The sequence below is a fragment of the Lactuca serriola genome, chromosome 3, assembly GCF_051521515.1.
Source record: "Lactuca serriola cultivar US96UC23 chromosome 3, Lser_US96UC23_V15, whole genome shotgun sequence".
In the NCBI taxonomy this organism is placed as follows: domain Eukaryota; kingdom Viridiplantae; phylum Streptophyta; class Magnoliopsida; order Asterales; family Asteraceae; genus Lactuca; species Lactuca serriola.
The window spans coordinates 6,730,034-6,739,543 of NC_136410.1; the positions used below are offsets into that span (position 1 = coordinate 6,730,034).

The 9,510-nt window shown below is 33.7% G+C and overlaps 1 pseudogene; it reads left to right on the forward strand.

The window, feature by feature from the left end:
* Positions 1-2,111: 2,111 nt before the first annotated feature.
* Positions 2,112-3,839, forward strand: LOC145091378 (AT-hook motif nuclear-localized protein 24 pseudogene; annotated as a pseudogene).
* Positions 3,840-9,510: the final 5,671 nt, after the last annotated feature.

Below are 9,510 nucleotides of genomic sequence, written 5' to 3' on the forward strand. Positions count from 1 at the left end.
AAAATAGCAATGTACTTCCATATTTTGTTAAAATAATCCATGATTTGTTTAAATTAGCAATGCACTTACACGATTTATTTAAGAGAGAAATGTACTTCCCTGATTTGTTTAAAATACCAACGTACTTCATGTGTGTTGTGTTTGATGTATGTGTAAATTGTATGTTTAACGTAAGAAAATAGCATTTTAATTCCGTGATTTGTTTAAAATAACAATGTACTTTTATGATTTGCTTAAAATAAAAATGTACTTTAAATTTTTGGTTGCATTGCTTTTAGTAACAATGAATTGCAAATACCATATGTGTTTATTATATTTTTTAACTTAGTATAATTTTTATTCCAAAAAAATCAATATGAGCTAACGAAAATGATTGATGAAATTGATGAATCATCAGCAAATGAGGTTGAATGTCTTGATCGTGCTCTTAGGCAAAGACATGGGTACACGAGGTGTTGGTCACAATCTTACAAGTCAATCCCCCATCTACCCTGATTATGAGTCAAGTTGATTTACACAAAGATAAACGCAACAAATGAATAATTAACACACCAACACTTAACTCGTCAATTCACTCAACATTTGCAACAAATTCAACATAGAGAGATGTTAACTCATAACCCTAATTACTGATCCTCACCCGTCACAATTCCAATTTGATCTCTCGCAAATGAAATGAACTCAACTACCGAAGCAAGTGATGAAAACGAAAAAGAAAGTGATTGGAATTAGTTTGGTTTTTAGTAAACATTTTATGGTTTGTATAAGATTTGAATGGGTTTGTTTTGTATGAAGATATTTTCTATTAGTTAAGTGTTTTATAATGTAATGTTTATATTTATAAAGATTGAAAGCTAGTTTTTATGAAAACTAAAAAAATAAAACAAAAAACATGTAAAATATCAATCAACCTTAAAGTGGTTATCCTGACGACATTTCTTTATATATAAAAACATAAATAAAACCTACACATCGGCTATCTTAATGAAACATCATCACGATAAAGTCGACGAAATATCATCGCAAAAGTGGTAACTCGTAACAACGACATGTCATCGGGAAAAGTAATAACTAATCTTTTTTTTAGTAGAAATAGTTATCAACGAAAATTTAACGATGACATGCAATTGACAAAAGGGCATCTATGCTTGCAAATCTGTATCAACGAAAGTTAAGAGCTATACTGACAAAGTCATGTCGATAACATCCCTATACTAATAAAATAGTAGTTCTTTTGCCATGTGTCACCATGTTAGACATTGTAATAAATATCATGACACTTGTCAATCTATTGGCACTTGTAATTAATATCATGACACTTATCAATATATTAATTCTCCATTTCAAATTTCAAATTTCAAAATTTAAATCACATTTTAATTACATTAAATTAATAATATTAGAATAAAAATAAAATAAAATTTATACAAATTATAAGATGATATATTTTACGTATTTATTTGAACCAATGATTATAATTTTATATATAACTAAAAAAATATCTTTTAATTAATAAGTTATTTAAAATTATTAATTAATAGTTTTGAATTTTTACTTAGAAAGTTTAATTAATTTTCTAACCGTGGTTCCCACAGGTTATAAACTAGTGTGTCAATATAGCCTATGTCGAAGACACTTGGATTCATGACAAAGGTCGTCGCCATAGACCCTTTTTGGTAGAGTGATTGTCCCTAACTCACTGGAGTATAACATGTCTCAGTGTTTTGAAGAACAAATTTTTTCAACATACTTTTGGCATATTAGATCAAGAAATAAAACAAAATGTTCCTCCGACTTAATTTTATTTGCAATTGAAGAAAAAAATATAAGGTTACTTAAATTCATTTTTTATTTTAGATTCAAAACTTTAAATAATAAATCATTTGTAGAACAATGTCAACATAAATTTACACTATGTTAAATAACCATTTTAAAAAACAAAGCGTGAAATATATTTTTAGTATTGCAAGTTGAAATTAACAATTTAAAATATACAGTCAAACACCTATTAATAAACGTAATATTGTTTTAAATTATATATTAAATTAAATTTAAAAGTATTGTAAAGAAATAAAATAGATAAGGAACAAAATTGGGGTCTGATTAGAACATTGTGTTGTCAAACGTAACATTTGGGAAATAAATGGTCTGCGTAGAGGATCCACCGATCCTCCCAGGTACTCATCATCCAACTCCAACCCCTTATCTAAATCTAAATCTAACCCTAACCCATAAATCCTCTAATCTCTATCAGCATACAGTAGAGAGAGAAACCCGGAATTAAATTAAGAGAGAGAAACCACAAAAACCCACATCCCCTCGCTCATCACATCATTCTTCCTAATTCTCAACCGCATATGAATCTCTTTCAAGTAACCTAGATTTCCTCCCATGGGAGCATCCAATCGATAGTTACTCTTTCATCTTCATCATTCACTCATCATCGCTTCTTAAATAGGATTTTGGTGGATCTTTGATGTTCGATATTCTTCTTCTTCTTTTCTTCAGGTTGAAACTCAATAATCAACCATAAGCAAGAAAGAGTGAATCTTGGTCAAAACCCTATTTTCTCAACTTTCTTGCTGTTTGATAGCTTAATTCTTGAGGGTTTCCAATCTGAAAGAGTTTGAAGCTTTGGAGTGGACAATCGATCGAGATCAATGGATCAGATAACGGCATCAGCGCACGGACACTCTCTTCCTCCCCCTTTTCATACAAGAAACTTCAATCTGCATCAGTTTCAGCAACAAAATTCTGAAGATGAACAAAGTGGTACGAGTGGTCTCAACATGGCAGGTCATAAAAGAGACCGTGACGAGAAGAACAACGATGATATGTTAAATGGCAGCGGTGGCGGCGGCAGTGAAGGCAAAGAATTAGAAATCTCACGGCGGCCAAGAGGAAGACCTGCAGGTTCCAAGAACAAACCCAAACCCCCGATCATCATCACAAGAGACAGCGCCAACGCACTTAGAACCCATGTCATGGAAGTCGCCGATGGTTGTGATGTGATGGAAAGCATCGCCACCTTTGCACGGCGGCGCCAGCGTGGTGTCTGCATTATGAGCGGTAGCGGCACCGTCACAAACGTTACTCTCCGACAACCCGCATCACCAGGTGCCGTCGTCACATTGCACGGTCGATTCGAGATCTTGTCGTTATCAGGTTCTTTCCTCCCTCCACCAGCTCCACCTGCGGCCACGGGGTTGACTATTTACTTAGCTGGCGGACAAGGACAGGTGGTTGGTGGAAGCGTTGTGGGGGCACTTCTAGCCGCCGGACCTGTGGTAATCATGGCGGCATCGTTTAGCAACGCCGCCTACGAAAGACTCCCTCTCGAAGACGAAGAAAGCACTTTACCATTGCAAGGTGGTTCATTAGGATCTCCGGGAGACATGACTCCACCACAACAGCAGCAGCAGCAGCAGCAACAACAACAACAACTATTAACAGATCCTTCACTCTTCCAAGGCATGTCTCAAAACCTACTCAACTCAATTCAATTACCAAACGACGCTTACTGGGGCAACGGCGGCGGTGGTGGAGGTGGTGGTGCTGGTCGTCCTCCATTCTAACACTAGATCGATCTCAGACATGGAATGTACGTACATCATCAGTTCTTTTGAAAACCACACACAGGAAGAATTGATTGAAATATCAAAATACCCGAAACAAGATTTAGGACGTTTATGTTATTTAGAGGATTTGAACTGTTGAGCAAGATTTCAGGTTTCATTCTTTTACCCTTTTCTTCCTAATTTATGTCCAACTCTTTTGTTTTCTTGATCTGGTTTTGGTTAATTAGCTGTTCTCAATTTGATATTATGATTGTTAATTAATTAAGATGATCATCATATGCATGTACTTTGATTGAAACATCTTTGTGAATTGTAGCTTCTATCATTGGTGATCATGATCAGTTGGATAAATAATTCTTGCTATATATATATAATTCAGATTCAAAATTTCAAGTCCCGATAACTTGGAGCTGGTTATTAATTTAAATTTTAGTATCTTACACTTGAACATGTATGTCAATTAACTCACCAGACAATATGTGGATCTTTCTAAAAATTTATGCGTTCTAAATTCTTTCTCTTATAGTATCATTTAAATAAATTGATAATGTAAAGGTACTAGAATGATCACTATTCTATGTGTCTTATCGGAATGAACATCTATCATCATTGAAGTAAATGATACAATTAAAAGTTATATATAAATTAACAGGTGAAATGGTAGTGAACCCATTATCATAACTCATAATCTCTGAACTTTCTTCTTTGTAAACGTTTTTAATGACTCGTTTTGTATTCATAAAAGTTAAGAAGTTTTAAATCGTATAAATTTTAATTTTGAGGTTATTAATTCATAACTTCCATTATTTCATTAAGCTGATATAAAGATTATTAGAGTTGCACTCAGAGTATGTCTCCAAACATGACACCATTAATTTCTAATTTACTTTCTTTAAAAAAAAAATTGGTGTAACAAATTGTTTTATAGCTAATGATATGTTTCATGACTAATGATACAAGATGAGAAGTTTGAACACTTAATGATAGATATTTGTAAGCCACTAATAATTATAATAGCTATTTTTTTAATGATACAAAAGTTATAATTATATTCGAATTCAAACTACAAGTGAAAAGTGAATAGGATAATACAGTAGAAAATGTATTATTGGTTTCATTCACCATGCACACTCCAAACTCTTATCCTAGATTTGGACAAAAATGGCAACCGTTATGTTTTGACTGGTCTATTTCCTATTACTTTGCCGCAAACGAGTACCTCACACTCTGTGGTTGTACCATGTGCATCGAAACACGTAACTTATCTGTCAATACAGGACGTTGACTGATTACATTTAAGGTCTGAATCTATCAACATATATAATTGAGTTAAACAGGGAGTTTTTTTTTTCTTTTTCTTTTTTCTTTTACTATTGTAAGAGATTAAAACCATGGAAGCAATTAAGAGTCATCGAAATTGTTTTCGTATATAAATAAAGAAATCAAATATCCTCTTACATTTTTATTATCTTCTTACACACTTAAATTACAGCATTTGTTACATTTATAAAATTAGTAAATTATTATTACATATGACATTATCTAAAAATGGAAGTAATAGGAGAATGGGGTAGGAAGAAAAAATAAGAGAATATTTAATTTTTCTACATGAATATATAATAACTAAAGTTTATAAAACAAAAGATTAAAGTTTAGTTACGATGTACTCATATTGTTAAAAAAAATATTATAAGGATTATAACAAAAACCATTGTAACTATATGATAACAATACATCCATTATTTTGTGATAAATGGATCGATGATGTATTCATGCACATAGACAGCTGAAAATGTCATTCCCCAAAAAAACAGCTTGCATGGTAAGTAAGAGTTGTAGAAGATGCATTAAAAATTGTACTTTGTATACTCTGTGAATCTCCATTGGAAAGAGAAAGAGAGGTGAGTCAGTCAGACTCAGATGCTTTGTACTGAAGCAATCACACACTCTTTGTTTTGCTTTTCAGCGACACCTCACTTATTGTCGGCCTATATATATCTCCATCTCTATTTCAGTTTCTAGAAAAATACATTATGTATCATATGCCGAAATCGGTTTCGAAAATTGTCAAAGTTAAACATGTACGTGCCTGTATACGACTCAAAACACAAACCAATGGAAAATCGTTATTACAACTCTAAAAACAAGCAACTAAATAATGATATACTATCTTAATAGTATTATCATTTAAAGGATTTATAAAATTCTCCAAAATACTATGTAAATAATGTTTATACGTTTATTATTATTATTATTATTATTTTATATATATATATATATATATATATATATCGGTGAATTCATGATTTAAAACTCAGACATGTCTAACTTAATCGAGGCAAAAAGAAAATTATAACAGGTGTAAGTTTACTTAGGTTGGAGATAATTGAAACAAAAACAATTACTTTGTAAACAAGAATAAAACTAATAAAAAGGTTTAGAATTAATAAAATTACCACACAATTGGGTCCTATTTATATTTATACTAGCAAATTAGAGTTCTACTCTAATACTAAAGTGCAAAGTGAAAAAATTCAATTACAACTAAGGGAACTTTCCAATTTTGCCCATGGACTTAAAACTTCTTGTTTGGATCAACCGATTAATTCAACAATCATCATCTTAATCGGTTGTTCACACCATTCACTCACAACAACGTTGAATCACAGTCTTCTCGAACCATCATGACTTTTTCCGGACACCTAACCTCCACCTCGGTCAAGTCCAAAGTCTTCTCTCGATCTCATTGATTGTTCACAACACCTGTAACATGTAACATGGCATCCCGTTGGACATTCATTATCATCTCGACTTCTCCCGGACCCCGACCTCTTCCCCGTTCTTCCACGTCTTCATGAGCCCTAAGCTCTGATACCAACTGTAAGTTTACTTAGGTTGGAGATAATTGAAACAAAAACAATTACTTTGTGAACAATAATAAAACTAATAAAAGGTTTCAGAATGACATAAAACTACCACACAATTGGATCCTATTTATATTTATACCAAACAAATTAGAGTCCTACTCTAATACTAAAGTGCAAAGAAAAAAACTTCAATAAAACTAAGGAAATTTTCCAATTTTGCCCATGGACTTAAAACTCCTTGTTCGGATCAACCGATTAATCATGGGTAAAAAGGTTTAGTTGTTAGCCTGAGTTTTCTATAATTTCATCTAAGTCAAATATAGTATTAACTTTAATAAAAATATTAAACATAAATTAAAGGGTTGTCATCAAAACCCGTACAAACTCTTTCTTTCGATTTTAATCGAAATGGTATGTGGATTGTTTTTTGTGCATATTGAGCCATTGAAGTATGAAATTATGTCAAAAGGATTATTTGTGGACTTTAACCATAGCTGTTGTGGACTCAAATGAAGACTGACGTGGATTTTGACATGAACTTAGAATACCCTTAAAGAGTGTCTCCTCCATCTACTTCATTCAATTGCATTCATCAAACATTCATCCCAACAACTTCATTCCAATTTCGTCTCCGTTGCCTTCATTGAATCAACATCAACGTCATGGTGCCTTCTGAAAATTTCACTTGATAATGAGAAACCCCTAAATTTTATTTGGAAAACAAAGCAATTAATAAAAATTGGAGGGGGCATATGAGGAGTGGGAGAGATCGACGATGGTCCAGGCTATGACTGGAGTGCAAGCAGAGACAGAGAGAATGAGAAGTCATGCAAAGAAGAGGATGGCGATGAATGTGGTCCAAAATCTTGGGTACATGGGCCACTTTGTGTTCTTACTCAGACCGATCGTTGGTGTCACCTTTATGCATATTCTCCAAATCCAAATCTCTAAATTATTTCTTAATTTCTTCAACAAATGAGATGGTGATGTGATATTATTCCCAAAACTAAAGCGAAGACCTTTGATTCAGTAAAAATCTCGACACCCCACAACAGTCCCACTTTCTAGCAACACCATGTTGCTACCTAGGTGGGTATGTGAGTTGTACTTGTTAGGGACATATAAGAAGCTGACGATAGATGTTCATAGTCATAGTTGCTCAAAGAACATAACTTAAAGAATGAAGCGAATACGCGATCTCTCATTCCGTATGACATATACATGTACTAGCAAATGGAAAAAAAATCCTCTAACCCTTGTTATATGATTACACATGCTACGTATAAGAAAATATTTATCCTAATTTTTTCACAAACTCGATATCAAATTTGAACTTAAAAGTTAACTTTACCTAGAGATATATATTGATGGATCAATATAGTTTGTTATCAATTGGCCTTGCAAAATCAAAGGCAGCAGCAAGCATTGTATATCTAGCTATTTTTAGGTATAATGGTGACCAAAATGATTTTTCATTTCAGTTGAAACAACATATAGATGAGAAGGTGGAACTGAATTGGTTAATAGGGTGGATGTATGGTGATTATCGTGAGATTCTTCATTTGTACATGGAAAGAGGTGGATATATGGTGGTTGTCGAAAGAATGGAAGGAATATGAGGGATTACTTGCATTCAGGTGAATAGGGAAAGGTGTAACACCCGATTTCTGGTTCGTGGTTTATCTCATGATTTTTTAAGTTAAGTTTGAAATAGGGTTTTGGCTAGCTACCGACGTGATTACTTATCTAGACGTGGCGCAAGCCATGTCATTAATAGCGACATGGTTGGTTGAATACTCACGGCGCGATGTCCGTTACAGCCCAAAACCCTAGGTCTCGAGTTTTGAGCCCTATTTAAAAAATATTGTGTTTAGGTTTTGCTTTATCCTTAGCCTCCTTCTCCATAAACTCTCCAACCTTGAAACCCTAGCCCCCCTCTATCTTTGGTGATCTTGGTCATTTAGGTGAAGCTTGAAAATGAAGCAATGGTGGTTTTGGTACACAAAAGACTAGTTATAGGGATTTCAAACTTCTTGTCCTCATCTTTATGCTCGATAAGTATTCAAGTTCTAAACTTTATAATGGTTGGATTCTAGATCTAAGATTTGATGTATATTTGGTCCCTTGTGACATAATTTCTATGGAGTTTGGACAACTCCGGGTCTAAAGGTTTCATCTTGAAGTATTATGGTCCCTTTATTGCACTGAGAATTGGTTATTGTCTTCCTCTTTGTGAAATGCAAGGTTTTGGGTGTACTTTGAGCTTACCCAAGATTTCGAGTTAGAGTTAAGATGGTTAGATGCATGGAAATGGATAAAGCTGAAAACTTTATCCATTAAGTGCTTAATTCGATGTATTCTGGAAGTTTAGCGCCTTTGTCATAATGGATTAAGACCTTAAGAAGAAGTTGGTTGTGTACTGGTATATGTGGCACGATGGGTAGGTAATGCAGTGCGAGTCACGGTGAACAATTGTGACTCTTTTGGCATCTAGTGACCACAACGCGGTCTAAGATATTGTCGCATCGTGGGGGTTGTTGGCCGTTGACTTTTGGTCAAACGTGTTGGGTTTTAAGTTGTAGTCTGAGTTTTGGCCTTTACTTGGTGTTAGGTGGTTCGTGAGACTGTTTCTTGCGAAATTTGGATTTGTTGTTGTGTTTACTTCAGTATTTGATTCAGGTAAGTATTTTCATTATATTATGTAGGACACTAGGTGTCTTAGTATGCTAGACTAATATGGTCTTTCTGGTTGTTGGCATGCTTACATACTTGGTTCGACGAGACCTGTAGGGTTGAGATAGATCCATTGGGTTGCAACAAACCTGTTGGGTTGAAACAAACTCGTTATCGTAACGTATTGATATTCTATGATGTGTGTGCTATTTTTGGGAAACTCACCAAGCTTTAGTTTATAGTTGTGGATTTTATGTTTTTCAAGATATTTTATTATCGGAAGGAACGACACAACTTGAGTATTGTACGACACGCGCATCACTATTGAATTATGAATTAGACTTCCGTTGATTTTATGATATTATTATGTATTGGAAACAATGTTTTTCGAC